At 51.7% G+C, this 15,278-nt stretch overlaps 1 protein-coding gene across 8 annotated transcripts in view; it reads left to right on the top strand.

Moving 5' to 3' along the window:
• The window catches only part of Rps6ka2 (ribosomal protein S6 kinase A2), a 297,075-nt gene that overhangs the window by 140,271 nt on the left and 141,526 nt on the right, over positions 1 to 15,278 (top strand). The window lies entirely within an intron of this gene.

A 15,278-nucleotide genomic window follows, 5' to 3' on the forward strand; every position in this document is an offset into this window, starting at 1 on the left:
TGGAAGCCTCGAGATGAGGGTTCTGATCTAAACTGTGGGTGCTGTGCCGTGACCAGAGCAGGCGGGCATCCTCTGGCTGACCACTCAGCAGGAGCAGGCCAGTGTGGTAACAGGTCGGTCGTGTGGCTTTCCATGGCTGAAAACAAAACAGAAACAAAAACCCGGCCTGTTCAGGTGTTAAACCCAACCCCTGGACGGCATGGCTCTGTGCCACCTTGATGCCACCAGCAAGTCAGGTGCTCAGTGGCGTCCTGTGGTCTGCAGCATGGTGCTCAGAGGCCTTTCCCACAGGCCTCCCGGGATCTCAGCAGGGACCTGGGGACCGAGGGAGAGAAGCGGGTGAGTCTGGAGTCAATCATCCAGCTTTCGGATCCCCCAAAGGCCACTCATGTGCCTGCTCCTCAGCTGGCTCAAGTTCACAGGAACATCAGTGCACAGCCGTGACGTCGGAGGCAGGCTGCTGCAGTGCAGGTCACGGCCTGAAAAGAAGCATCACTCCTTGGCCCACAGTGAAGGTAGGACAGAGGACAGCAGCATGGGGCCCTCTTCCTGCCTGGCCTCCATGCCTCTGGAGCCAGAGAACAGCCCTCTTTCTAACCCTGAATCCCTGGGGCAAATTGGATGCTGATGCTGGTTCAGCATCTGTGAGCAAGAGCGTGGTGGTGAAGGAGGTCCTGCGGGAAACCCCGAGATGGAAACCCTGGAAGCTCCTCTCACCCCGCAGTGGCAGAGAGGGCTCTTTCTCAGCAGCTCTGGCTGGGAGCTACATGTGCCTCTTCTGCAATTCCCCACAAAAGGAATGAGCATCCCGCTGAGAGAATCCTCCTGAAGGTACATTCCTAGGTCCGTAGCCAGGAGCAGGCTCACGGGTTACTCCATCCAGTGTTCCACCCCAGAGGCCAATGTTCTTGCTAAGGTAACAAAGGTTTGTTGTAATAAGACAAACTTAAAGAGTACTGAGAATCATTTATGGACCAATGAGAATAATCCCTCCATCCCCACCATCACCTCCTACGGGGAGCTGATGTTTGAAGGCAGATCTGAAGTCTGTGTCTCGAGCCCTCTTATCTAGGGAGCTGCAGGAAGACAAGGCTCTGAAACAGCCCTGCAGCGCCCCATGAAGGCTTGCCCGTGGCCCTCACAGGCAGCCACAGGCTCGGCGTTGTAGCGCCAACTCACTCGCCTGGTGTGGGCCCAGGAGCCCCTCGGCCTCCCCCTCACCAGCCACCACAGGGCCTGCAGCCCAGTGCCCATTCCCTTCCTGAGCACACAGACCTCATCCTGGATGTGGAGACACTGTCCTGTGTGGATGACAAAGGGGTACTCCCTGTCTATGCATGGCACCGATTGAACACGAGAACACAAAAAACTAGAATAGATGTTGAAATATTGTTGTCAACCTAATAGTCACCAAGTGCTAAGGATTTCACCAAGGTTTTAACCTGTTGGGAAATCAGGAAGTGCATGAATAAATGTCGTGTGAATTTGGACCTGGAAGCTGTATAGAGGGTCTACAGGCACTGACGGGGACAGGAGGAGGCTGGCATAGAACTGCGACCTTGGAGTGAGCCCGGAGCTCACTCCAAGGGGACTGATGGTGGGGCATTTGGATGGCAGCTTGGAGGTAACTGAGTTGGTGTTGGTGGTGCTAGAGATTGAAGGACACAGCGGTGCAGAGGGACTGGTCCGCAGGGGATGTTCCCAGGCTGGATAGAAGAAGGACCAGGGCGGACGGGGTGGTGGGGGAGCTGGTCCCTGGTTTCAGTGGATTCCAGGGGCCAGGGCAGTGGGTGGGCCACCTGAGGGGCTGTGAAGAGGGCGTCCATGGTTGGAGTCTGATGCCTAGCGGCTCGGGGAGGCTTCCCAAAGCTGAGGAGGCCGGCAAGGCACAGGCACTGGGGTGAAGGATGTTGAGCAGACCAGAGCGACGGCGTCTGGAACCAACTTGACGGAGACTCTGCTGGCAAGATGCTGGAGCCAAAAACAGGACTAGAAATCAGCCATGAAATGTAACGGCTGCAGAGACTAAAACAGTAGGCCTCTCCGTGACACTCACTGGCCCAGGAACCAAGCTCATTCATTTCTCAGTCAAGAGATGTTTTTACACGCCTGTCCCGTGCTGGCTGCCTCCTTGTCAAAGAGACACGGCTTCTCCCAGGTGCCTCCTGGATACCAGAACAGGCTCAGTGTGGCAGCAGTTGTGAATTACACCATAGAAATGTGCACTTTGGGCTGCAGCAGCTCAGAGAGAAAACCAGGGCAGAGAATTGTGCATGTGTGTGTACATTCATGTTCATGTGTGTTCGTGTGTGCACACGTGTGGTGTGTGCATGCATAAGTGTATATAGGAAGATTTCTTGAAGAAACTTGCTCTTCAAGGAAGTCTGGAAGGATAAGAAGAAATTAGCTCAATGAGGTGGTAATTTAAGAGTATACTTCAATTGGAAAATTTAAAATAGGCACAACTGTAGCCAAGTGTTCCTGCCAGGGAGCCATGGGGAAGAGGTTGGAGAGCTCATGGGGGCCTGGTGCATCCTCTGAGGGACTTGAGCATTACCCTCAAAGTGGAGGAAACCAACCAAATCCTGCACCGGGAGAGAGGCTTGACCAGACTTAAATTTCAAACACACAGGGATGGCAGTGTGGACAGGTGGGAGGAAGTGACCAGGGGCCTGGTGTCCCCAGGCAGAAGACTCCACCAACCAGGTAAAGGAGAGAGGAGGGTGGCCCCGTGGCCACCAGTGGAGGGAGGGCACATGGTGGCTCCGTGAGGAAAGCACAGGGAGCAGAGACTGATTGGGAGGTGAGTGAGAGAGGTCACCAGGACACTAGTGTCCTTAACTGAGCCTTGGAGTGACAGGAGAGGAGCAAGTGGGGTGCAAGGGTGGAGATGGGGTTTACACCGCATGCAGCCTCTTTTGGAACAAATATTTGTGGCACCAGAGAACCTTGCACCAAAGGCTGTGGGCACAGCCAGGCGGGTGGCGCACACCTGTAATCCCAGCCACGCAGGAGGCTGAAGCAGGAAGATGGAAGTTCAAGACCGGCCTGGGAAACTCACTGAGACCTCGTCTCAAAAGAAGAATAAACAGAGCCGGGGGCGGAAGCTCGTGGTAGAGAGCCTCTGGGTTCAATTCCTAGTACCATGGGCAGCAGAGGGGGCAGGAGGCATGGGGGAACAATATGCAGAGTGGCTGCAGGGGACACAAGCCCCAGTTCCAACCCCCCTTCAGCACCGGTTTGCTCCAGTGAGTTTCCAAGGTTGGCCATTCAGCACCAGGGCTGCTGCTCTGATTCTGGGCCCACAGTTTGTTTATCTCACTGGCAACCTGTCATGGGTTGTTGCTGTCACTGCTCAACTGGAAGTGGATTCTCTCTGGTGCTATGGAGGCCTGCTACGTTTCAAATTTCTGTCGAAGACAAAGTTCAACAGTTAGCTTTAAAGGGTGCATAATAGTTGGGCCCCTTTCCTGGGGCTGCAGTGACCACAAACTGGGCAGCTTACAACAACAGGATCCCTTCTCCTATGGATCTGGAGGCCAGAGTCTGAAGTCCAGTTGTGGGCAGGGCCTCAGCTCCTTGAAGGCTCTGATGACATGCATGTCCCTGGCAACACTTTCATTCTGGGCCTGGGGAACGCATGGCTTCAGTCTCTACTTCCTCTTCCGTGTGTGTGTGTGTGTGTGTGTGTGTGTGTGTGTGTGTATTTGTGAATCTCTCCCTATAAGGTCACCAGTCACATTGCATTCTGGCCCCACCCTAATCCTCCACGTATGGCTTTGTTTTAACTGGTTTTCATTTTGAAGACCCTATTTCCAAATAAGGTCAAATTCACTCACACCAGAGGTCAGGACTAGCCCATAGGTCCAATGCTTTCCTGAGAAGACCGGGCTGGTGGGGAGGTGGCCAGTGCAGGGACCCACAGCAGATGGTGATGGGATTAGCGTGTCACACTTCCTGGAAAGTCACCTAATCCTGCCAGATGTTCTGGAAGAAAACATGGTCACAAAAATAATTGGAAGAAGTGATGTCACAGGCTGAGGGCAGCAGGCAGTGTCAACGGGCTCACATGGGCTCACCAACCTGGGTTTTACACAATGTCAAACACCAAAATGGACCATTGTGACGTAGCACCCGTTCCCTACTAGAGAATTCCTAGTATTGTGTAAAGCACAGGTTGTATGTCCTTAGCAAACTGGCCTGGCCTCAGTCACGCAAGTGATGTGCTGGTTAATGGCTTAAGAGAGAAGCGGGCAGAGGAGACGGAGGGAGGTCATGGTGGGGTACCCTCTTTCTGTACTTCCATGCTGCACCATGGGGTCAGGAAGCAGCAGCTGCTCTCTGGCTGCCAGGCTGCAGACTGCTTTCACCCTTTGTCTGTGTCGGGGATATTTGTTTTGAGAGAGTCAGACATCAATAACAGGTGCTATGTGTAAAGTCTGCTTTCTGCCCTCAAAGTCTAAACGCTGTCATCAGATGATCACTCACATGTATGTCTGAGAATGTAAATATTCCCGTCTCAGTAACTCTGATCACCTTGGAGCATCTACCAGGGGGCCTGACTGCTTCAGCTATCCCTGAAGGACTGACATTGGAGGTCAGAGCTGGACAAGGATTCAGTATGAATCTCAGTGAGCAAGAGAGGGGCACCACGTGGCCAGAATGGGGGTGGTGGGATGCACCTCAGCCTGAAGGAGAGAAGAGCTTGGCGTATCTGAAGGGTGAGAGCAGGTCCACATGGACAGAGCCTGCGAAGAGAGGGCGAGAAGAGCCCGTGGACACTGACGGTTTGGGGCTGAGTTTTACATATTTCTACTTTTAGATGATGTAAGGTATAGAATTTGATTTTTCCTTACTTATAGACAAATAATCAGTCTGGTGCTGTTTCAAGGACACTGGAAGAAGACATGAACCTCCACAGCAAGGGACTGTCCAGTCCAGGGTAGGCCATGGCACAAGCCCTATCTGCACTGCCCTCCTCCACTCTGCAGCTCCTGAGAGGGCAGCGCCCAGGGGCCCAGAGGACGCTGCACCCACCGGGCCACTGCACCTCCACTCAGGAGCGCTGAGTTTGGGTCCCTCGTGGTTCTAGTAAGTGCTGATGAAGCCTGCCCTCGGCTGGGAGGGAACCAGTCCGTCCTCCACCAAGGCTGCTGGCTGCAGGCAGGGCCCTGGGAAGTGGCTTGGCCTAGTGTGACCAGGGCCTGTTGTGGCCACACCGTTTTCAGCCACACTGGTAACTTGGATCTTGGCTCCAGACTGGCCCATGTCTGTGCACAGAAGTCTGAGAGGAGAACCTGTTCCCTGGTCCTTTCCAGGCTCTCTTCAGAATGGGCAAGGCTGAAGTCTGCTGGGTCAGTTCCCTCTGCCCAGGGGAGCCCGACCTGACCTCCCACCCCACGTGGGCCCCGGGCTTCTTCTCCAGGTCCTAGCAGGAGGGTGGCCTGTGAAAGCCCCTGGGCCGTGTGGCCTACCCTGGTCTTGTCCTCCTGGCCTTGCTCTGGGGGTGAAGCGGTTCCCCCGCTCACTTGTGGGTCAGCAGGAGGGATGCTCCCGTTGTACTGCCCATTCCTAAGTCCCAGGAAGGCTGACTGCGAGTGCCATCCAGGTGTGGCCCGGATGCCCCACCCCAAGAGCCCACGTCCTCCTTGGTCCTTGAGGGGGTGCCCTCAGGGGCTGCCCATCTCCAAGCTTCTGCCCTGTGCTCAGGTTTCCCGAGTGCTTCTTCTGTGTTTGCCCCATTCCCATCTCTGACGTACACCTCGCTGCCCAGAGTGCCACAGATGTCTGTGAGATGTTTTCAAGTGATGAAAAGTTCCTAAAAAAAAATCTAGCAAGGATTTTACATTTTCCTTTGAACCCATTCCCGGTTTGAGACACTTCTCGGTTATGATTTTTTTTTTTCTTTTTTAAGTTACAGAAATCCTTCCTGCTATAGTTTTAGCCTGTTTCCTCTTTCCGGCTAACTCCCTTCCTCTCCAGCTTCCTCTATAATTTATGCACAAACTTGGGTTGATGAGAAAAATCCCCTCTGACTTCACCAGCTGACGCCCTGGACTCAGTCTCTTCAGTGCACAGGGGGTTGCTTGCGTCTCTTTAATAGGCCAATGTGACGTGGAGATGGAATGACAATGCAGGCCCTTCACAGCCAGCATGGCCTGAAAGCCATCATAGCAAAATCCTTCTAAATAGGCCGTGGGTCCGAGGGGTCTGCCCAGCCTCCTGAAAGCAAACCTGACACAGGCCAGAGACCGAGATGGGGAAGGCGGGAAGGATGTCCCAAGTGGAGGCCAGGCCTGCTCATGGTGGACAGGTGACAGCTTGTCTGCACTTAGGACACCTGTGCATCTTGACAGGAAGGCTTGGGGAGCTCTGGGGACACCAGGTGACTGGCCCAGAAGTGCTGCTAGGAAGATGGCTTTGGTGGCAGAATCCCAGGTGGGTGGGGAAATTTAGCCAGTGATCACCGTATCCAGGCAAGACCATGTCCAACAGCAGGGGTGGTTAGAAAGGGAGATGTGAATACTCTTAAAAACCCAACTCACTGTGGACACGACAGGTCAGATACAGGGAACAAAGAAGCGAGGGACATGCAGGATGATTCCCCCTGGTTCCAGGAGGGAGGCTGCGGTGGCTTCAGATGGAGGTTCTAGAACCTGCGAGTCTGCTTCCTTCCCAGGAGTCTCACTGGTCTCGGTGTGAGGCCCGAGGAGTTCTACAAACGACTGTGCTGAGCACGTTCTCTGTGAAGTGATTCTGTGTGCTGCTTACCTGGTGGAGTCGACATTTTTGTAGGTGACACTGTGAGGAAGTGCATGGGTGTCTCCTGTCCCCTCTTCAGCACATAGAGCCGAGTTTATCAGCCTTTCAACTTTTTAAAAAAGTAGACTGGTTTTAGATTCACAGAAAAACTGAGCAGAAGGGAAGAGACTGTGAAGGTTCCTGATGGGATAGCTCTTTGTTTTGGGGGCCTGTCCCATGCACCACAGGATGTTCTGCAGTGCCCTTGGTCTCAGCCTACCAGAGGTGACAAACCAGCCAGGACTCCAGATGTCACCCACTGTCCCTGGGGGAGCCTGCTGAGAATTATTGTCCTTAGACTCAAGAGAACTTCGGGAAGGTTGGATGGAACTGGCCAGGGGGCAGCTCAGAGCACACGTCCTCATCGCGTGCTCTGTGGAACATTCCATACCATTTTCTTTCACTCTTGGACCACAGGCAGGATGAGCAAGTCCTGTTCTCAATGGACCCCACTCAGATGCCCTGCCCTCACTTGCGGAGTCACCTTCCTGCAGACTGGAGAAGTCCAGAGGCTGTGACACTCTCCACCTCGTGAGCCCTGCCTGCCGCTGTCCCCAGACAAGTAGCTTTGTTGTTCCTCTCAGAGTTGGAGCCGGGAGCTGAGCAGAGATGGAGGCAAAAATAAGAATTGAGCTGGCCCCAGCCCTGGAGACCTCCCTCCTGGGCCCAGCCTGACCCTGTCCCTCTGTGGACCAGCTGGCTTCCCTCCAGGCAGGGTCTCTGGGTCTGGTCCTGCCCCACGGCCATGACTGGTCTGAGGCAGAATTCGTGCATCTTCTGAGAGCACAGATGGCTCAGGGTCCAGCCTCCAGCAGCAGCCACCCTGGGCCCACTCTCATGATCTGAGTCAGGTCCCCAGCGTCTCAAAACTCCCAGAGGCCCCAGGGAAGTCCATTGCTGGGGTTTGAGTCAGGGAGACAGTGTCCTCTGTGGCCCGGTGGGTAGAGGGAGCAGGCTCAGGACTGATGCTGCCCAGTCCCCTTCCTGGCAACAGCCTCTGTGCCTCCCTCTGCAGGGCCGGTGTTGTCCTCACAGACGCTGGGCAGGCCGTGGACCCGACTCCACATTGCCTTTCCATGGCACACCGCTGCCTGTCCTTGGAATTGTGAGACTTTGCACCCATGTGCATTAGGAGGGAAGAAACCTTCACTGTAACTACTGAGTCATCAGGTCCTGTGCCTCCTCACTGTCCCTCCCTTCTCTTGGGCTCTGCCTGCTAGCTCTGCCAAGTCTGGGCACCTGCCCCAGACTGCTTCCCCAGAAGCCATGTCTGTGCAAGACCAGCCCTGGGATGCCGCCACCCAGCGCTCCCCGCCTCTCCAGACACCCCAGCCAGATGCACCCAGGGCTCCTCACCATCCCCAGGTTCAAACCTCACCAGGGCTCTTTATCTTGTCCCGTGCCCTCCACCCTGTCCCCAACCCCAACACACTCCAGACGCAGAGAACTCGATCACACTCTGGGGCATGTCAACATGTCCTCCTGAGAGGGAGCATGTCTCCTTGCAGGTGGCAGCTCATCCTCTCCTGTAGGATGTTTGTCACTTCCTGCCTTGCAGCTGGGCAGAGCCCTTCCCAGGGGCCAGTAGGCTCCCGCCCAGCCCTTCCCACCCAGTCCTGCCCCGTGACTGTGGCATCTTCTGGGGCAAGGTCCCCAGGGCCACCTTCCTGCTGAGCTCCCAGGTGCAGCAGGCCACAGCAGCAAGCGCAGGACAATGATGTTGATGTGATGGGTGACATGTGGCTCCTGTGTAGTTCCTCCCTAATTAATGCCCAAATTTATGCAGGAGAGAACTGATTAATAATTAGTGAGTCACAAAGCTGAATTCTTAACACAACAGAATTTTTGCATCAGTCAGTGGGTCTAATGGCACTGAAATTGGTTTATGTTGACCATGGGTCTTATTGAAATTGCAATTTCATTTTTCTTGTTCTTTTTAATTGTCTTGCTGAGCCCTTGATAATCAGAGATTATTTATGTATTTTTTAAGTCTTGAGATATTTGTGGTGTGAAAATATGCCCAACGATGCAGAACTTCAACAGAGCAACATTCCTGTATTTGGAGTTAGGTGTCACGTTCTCATGGCACTTCATGCAGCTGTGTCTGTGTTTTCCACACTGTGGTCAAGGATAGTACGGAGGTCATGGGTTTATAGGAAGCCATCTGAAGTCACCGGGTAAAGCAGCAGAGGTTCTGTCCTAGTTCTGGAGAGAGGGGAAGAACGGAGGGCGTGGAGCCGCTGAGGGCCCGTCCTGCAGTCTGCAGGGACTTCCTCAGTCAGTGAGTTCTCCGAGTGGCCCTGGGTGGCTCTTCCTCCCCATTGTGGTGGCCAGTGAGCTTCGCTCTTCATGGGGACATGGTCATGTCCCACAGGACTGGCAAGAGCCCATCCCTGAAACTGTCTCCATCTTCCTGGGTTCTCTACCCTGTGCTGGGAGGTCAGGAAAGTACCCTGAAGAGCAAGCGCAGCCCTGGTGGTCCCTCCTGGTCACCCCTCGCACCCCTCTCCACGTCCCCGGTGTGTGTATGTCAGACATCACTCTCTCTTCCACCCCAACCCTGGGGCCACGCCCTGGGCAGGCAGTGAGCCTGGCTCCCGGCTCTTCCCTCCAGGCCTCTGTGCCAGGTGCTCTTCTCCTCGCCTTCTCCACTTTGCGGGTCTGAAAAGCCGCCATTCCCAGTCCCTCTGCTCCTCCAGCCCACAGATGGCGGCTGTGTGCCTGCCTTCTTAAAAGTTGGTGTTTCCACCGAGTCAGCATATGTATGTCTCTGGTCATTCATCACCGGCTTGCGGTCTTCCTGAGGAGGATGCAGGGCTGGGCGCAGACAGAGATCATCACATGCCCAGTTTGTGGAGGAATTCACACGAGTAATTCTGGGCTGTCATTACAATTGCACTTACAGTTTCGCGGCATTTTCTACTGCAGGAATTTACAAATATAATTTACTGAGACAATCTTTAAACATTTACATGCAATTTAGATTTAATAACTACATTTAATTTTTAGATAAACCTACTGACAAGGGCCTTGCTCAATATATCAATTATGATTCTTTCAGCTACAAAAACAGAAAACCTAGCTCCATAAAGAGACTTCTTATTTTCCAAGGAAATAACCCTCAAAGAAGTTTGACTTCAGAATTGGTTCATACAGCAACTCAAAAGGGTTTTAAGGATCCAGAATTTTTCCAATTTTTAGCTATGTCATGTTTTTCATGACAGCTGGATCCCTCGTGGTGCCAACATAGCTGCACTAGCTCTAGACATCACCCACTCCCCTATTCTGCCTCACTTTCATTCCCTCGCTCAGTGAATGTGACAATTTTTCCTCAGATGTATTTCATATTCATGTTGGTTTCATCATTGTTTGGTTTTGGCTTTTGTACAATATTTCAGGATATGTCTGAGTCTGTCCAACTCTGTCCCTTGAGTCACACCATCCATTTCCGCCTTCCCTATACTCATTAAGCTACCTAGTCACCTTATTCCTTTCCTCTGGATCTCCTTCTGGGTGTCTTGCTCTGTGCCTCTTATTCTCAGCACTGTCACTGTCTATTCTGTTTGTCCTTCCTCATTCATTCTCTGTATTTCTCCCCTTTGTTGAGATGCACTTGACGGATCCCAGGTGGCGTTTTGATGTAAGTACGCCTATGCAACAATTCACGGCCATCAGTCAAGCCAGCTAACATGGCCGTCACTTGACAGCACGGACGAGCCTGGAGGTTCCGGGCTCAGTGACGTGAGCCAGATGCAGAGACACAGGCTGCACACAGAATCTGAAAGTCAACTTAGAGAAGCAGGGTGGTGGCTGTGGGAGGCTGGGGTTGGGTGAGGGGAAGAGGCTGGTCCCGGGATGCAAACTCTGAATGAGCAAGTCCCAGAGGCCTGACTCGCAGCACGACGCCTGTGGTGAGCAACACCATGCCCTGTCCTGGCCCATGGCCCTGTGTTCTCACCTGCTCTCGCTCCGTCCCCACCTCCCCATTCCAATCTGTGCCTCTCTCCGAGTTCAGCGTTGGCTTTGCCTCCAGGGCTTCACACCTGCCAAGGACACAGGTCACCTGGGGGTGTACCGATGGGTTTGCCGATCTGCCTCTCTCTCTATCTCTCTCTGCAGTCTCTACCTTTTATCCCACTGCCTGTTCCCATTATCTCTGAGATTTTCCTCTGTCTGAAAGGAAAAAGTTTTCACTGGAGTACAACAGTTCCCTCTCTTCTCGCCTTTTGGGAGGTATGACTCTAGCTGTGTCTGCTAGACACCAAGGAAGGTTCTGGAGCCTGGGTATGCCCCACTGATAGAGGCATTGAAAGTATCTGTGTTTTCAAAGAAGACACCATAATTGGCATCCCTATATGTCCCTTGCTTTTTAAATGGATTTTAGCCTCCAAATTCAGTGTTTAAATGATCTGGTATACAGAGATAGGATATTAAAAATCGATAGAAATCAGAGTTGATCTGGTGGGCCAGGCAGGTGGATGGAGCCCAAACCCTGAAGGCTTCACAGCTTGGAACCCAGAACAGATCTCCTTCGTAAGTCTGGTGTAAATCCAGTAACTATGGTCAAGAATACCTGGCCCTGCAGATTTCGCTCTCCCTCCAGCCTCCACCTGGAAACTGAGGCCCTCAGGTCAGAAACGTAAATTGCATTGCCTGGCATGGTGCCACTGTAGTTTATTTGCAATGTTTTGAAGACTTTCGGGTCATCAAGACTTTCTTATTCCATTATGAGTATGCTCAGAGATGTTCCACTGTTGAACTCGGTGGCCTTAGTCATTTTGGCAGGGCTCTGTTGTTTCCTGGCTATGGAAACAAGACCAGAAAGCAGCATCCCGTGGGTGAAGGGTCAGAATAAGCTCAGAAACCGAGACAGACACCTACCAGAAGTCCCTTTCCTGAGACCTCCAAGCCCCTTGCTAAGACATCACGGCTGTTAATATGCCCCAAGCTGATAGTCCGTTAGGATCTTGCATCTAGAGACACACAGCTGCTTTGAGAAAGTCACCAGAATTATCATCTCTGTGTGTCCTGAGCAAGGATAAGAGCTGGCCTTTAGGAAGTGCCCAAGTCATGACATTTTATATGCACAGGGACCCAGCTTAGAAGAGGGCCTGGTTAAATGGGCCTAATCCTAGACTGCTCCCCTGTAGTCCTGCTCCCAAGGACAAGGACCTGTGCTCCATATGCTTAGGGATGCACAAAAGGAATCTTTGGCTAAACCTGTGACAGACACAAGAAGTCTTTGGCATGCACCCTGATGAGGTGGCTGGCTCCTTTGTCTGACTCTGTATAGTCTCTGGAGCATCTGGTAGAAAGACTTTGTCATCACAGAGCTCTCTGTAAAAGCGTGATTCCTACCCGACAACCCTGGTGAATTTAGCTGCTGTGGGCCCAGCAACATGCAAAACTTGATCCTAATGAACACAGAATTTTTTATTTAATTTTAATACATGTAAATGGTGACCTGAAGTGTAATTCAGTGTCTCATTAGAAATGTATTATGAAAATAAATGGGTTTTAGAAGTTTGGACATCTCAGTAGTACACATGACTGTTTGGGCATTTGGTGGAACTGAACTCATCAGAAGCTCTTGGGCCATCAGAAAGTAATACCACACTCTTGTCAGGTTCCCTGAGAACAGAAAAATGTAGGGAGCGTGCCGACCTTGTCCACAAACTGCACCTGTCTAGAGTGGGAAGAAGGGCCTCTTCTTATCTGCCCATGAAAATGCTTCCTTATCTCCCAGAATCCAGACTAAAGGCAACCTCCTTCATGATTTTCCCAATTAGAACTGACTGCTCTTCATCTCTGTTCAGAAGACTTTTCTTACACATTTCTTTCATATTACATAAAAACTGCACCAAATGTGTCTGCTTACCTTCTCCTCCATGACTTTGCAAGTTTGGGGGCATGTTGTGATCATCTTGTATCCCTAATGCTGACTGCTGTGCCAGGTGTGGTAGGTGGTCAATAACCAGAGGCTGAGTTGCATTGAATGCATGCTAGCCCATCAGGCTCTCTCCTAAAAGTAGCAATAGCCTGGAATTCAGTTCCTGACTTACTGTGCTTAAGTCAGAGAAAAATTAGGGGCACACGGAGGTTTCCCCAGTCCTCTCCCATTCCATCATCTGGGTTCCATCCTTTGTTAACTTTGCCTTTCTGTTCTGGTATTTGAGAAGGATCGTTTGGATTCAGTTTAGAGTGGGCTCTGATATGTACCCAGACTTGGTGGTCTGGAGGATTTTATTATATCAGCATATGAAGTACTGTTAAATGATAGCTAGAGATTTTGGTATGCCCATGTTTTACCAGGGAACTGACAAAAGCAAGCAGACTTGTTTTAGCAATGATTTCCACAAGTGGAAATCAAACCCTGTGCAGGGTTTGATTTTGTTTTCCTCTGATATTTCTGAATTTGATAGGACAGTTTTGTAGGACTTAAATTTGGGGTAATCGTGAATGTCCCATAAGATATTTCCTTACAAGAGTGTGGTATTGCTTTCTGATGGCCCAAGAGCTTCTGCAGTACTGAGCAGGGTGCTTAGAATTAGGCTGGTTGGCATACTGTTCTCTTGTTGGAGAATTTTTGCCAGCTTTCCCACTGTGACAAGCCTAAGGTCCATCTGCTACTTCCTGTGCCAGAGCAGCAATGTGGGATGGCCTAGACTGTGTATGTACTTTCTTAGAGTCAGGACACCTGAGTGGTCCCAGCAGGGTACTGGGGTAAGAAGCTGGTTCTGAAAATGTAGATAATTGCCCTTCCACAGGAATCTAAGGGAAGAAGCCAGAAACCGACTTTCATGGACATTTCACTGGCACACTGACTTCAGAACCAGAAAGAGACCTTTAAGGATTTCTCTGTGGGGATCAACAGTTCTGTTGTTTTTAGAGAAAAATATGCATTATAGACATTTTAATATTAAAAACTCAATTTCACATTTTAATCTGCAAAAAAGCACTTTATCCATTATCTTGCATAAGCCTCACAGTAACCCAGGAAAGGGAGGTATAGTGGGATTTTATTTATCTTTTCATCTTAGGATGAGCAGTGGGAACACAGCACAAAACTGCCCAAGCTCATTGGGCAAGGGAGTCAATCCTGACGTGACTCCTCTGCTCTCCGCTACAGAGCCTGGCAGCAGTCATTAAAATTGATTCTCAGTAAACCTAGAGAGTGTATCTGACCTCGCCTCCATCCAGACACAGCATGAACTTACAAGTTCTTATTTGGAGACATTCCAATCTCTTTAGCCTATTTCAGGTGTTAATGCAACATTTCATTCAGCTGAGGGAATAAAAGGCCATGTGGATTTTTTTCCAATTTGCATTGCAAAGAGGGGATACTTGCCAACACACACACACACACACACACACACACACACACATATATATATATATATATACACATATATATATATTTATTTATTGCAGGTGATGGTAGTATGTCAATGCATTTTGTTTCCACCTATTTTTAAACATGAACTCAATGCTTGGGTATTGCACAAGAGGAAAACAGCAGGCTGCCCAGAGTTATGAGCACAAGATCTATCTGGGACTGCCTGCAGCCTTTTTGAATATGTTGGGGCGCAGGGAACTTGTTTTCCTTTAAAGCAAACTCATGCAGTCTTGCAGCCAGTAGCCGGCCTCTGAGAGCCTTTGCCCTGAGACCCAGGTCACCGTGTCTCAGGATATTCCCTGTGCAGGGTTTGATAAGTCATTCGTTTGAATAATTTTCTATATATAGACAGGAGGTAACCCTGAGCGGATGCGAGTCTTTGTTCTCCAGCGCTGGCAGGGGAGGCTTCTCCAGCCGGCGGCTATGTCCCCCCACCACATGAAGCACCCGTTTTCATCACCAGCAGGAGAAAGGCAGCTGATTTCAAGGGCTCTGATTCCAATTCCTCTGCTAGGAGCACGGTTCCCAGTCCGGGGCTGCTTGGCTGTCGTGGACCCGTGGGCAGCGAGGAGAGGTGGAGAGTTCAGAGCTAGTGGTGGCGTTTTCTAGAGGGCTGTTCATTGACCATTAAGTTTTGCTGGGCTGAGAAAGGCATGATGTCAAAATGTCATGGATGTTTTAAGGGAAAAAATCATAATCATGACACCCCAGGACAGAAAAGTCCCAGCAGGGCCATGAGCAGGACAGGCGAAAGAGCAGCTCCTGAGCATCAGCACCAGCCCTACTAGCCGAGAGCAAGCGAGTCGGGTCATTAGGCATGTGACGATCGCGCGCACTGATTGGTCGGTGGGCGGGGCGTTGTGGAGGCGGGGCCGCACCGAGTACTCGGAGGGAAGGAGCAGGGGGAGGCCGAGTGGGGAGCGCCTGGGCGGCGGCAGCGGGCGCTGATTGGTGGTGGTGGCGGTAGGCGGGGCGGGGTGGGGTAGTCGGGAGCTGGTACTAGGCGGAAAGGAGGAGGAAGAGTGAGCCCCTGGGCGGCGGGCGGCGGGCGCCGGTTGGCGGGCGTGGCGGTGGGCGTGGC

This window comes from Marmota marmota, unplaced genomic scaffold, assembly GCF_001458135.2.
Source record: "Marmota marmota marmota unplaced genomic scaffold, marMar, whole genome shotgun sequence".
Lineage (NCBI taxonomy): Eukaryota > Metazoa > Chordata > Mammalia > Rodentia > Sciuridae > Marmota > Marmota marmota.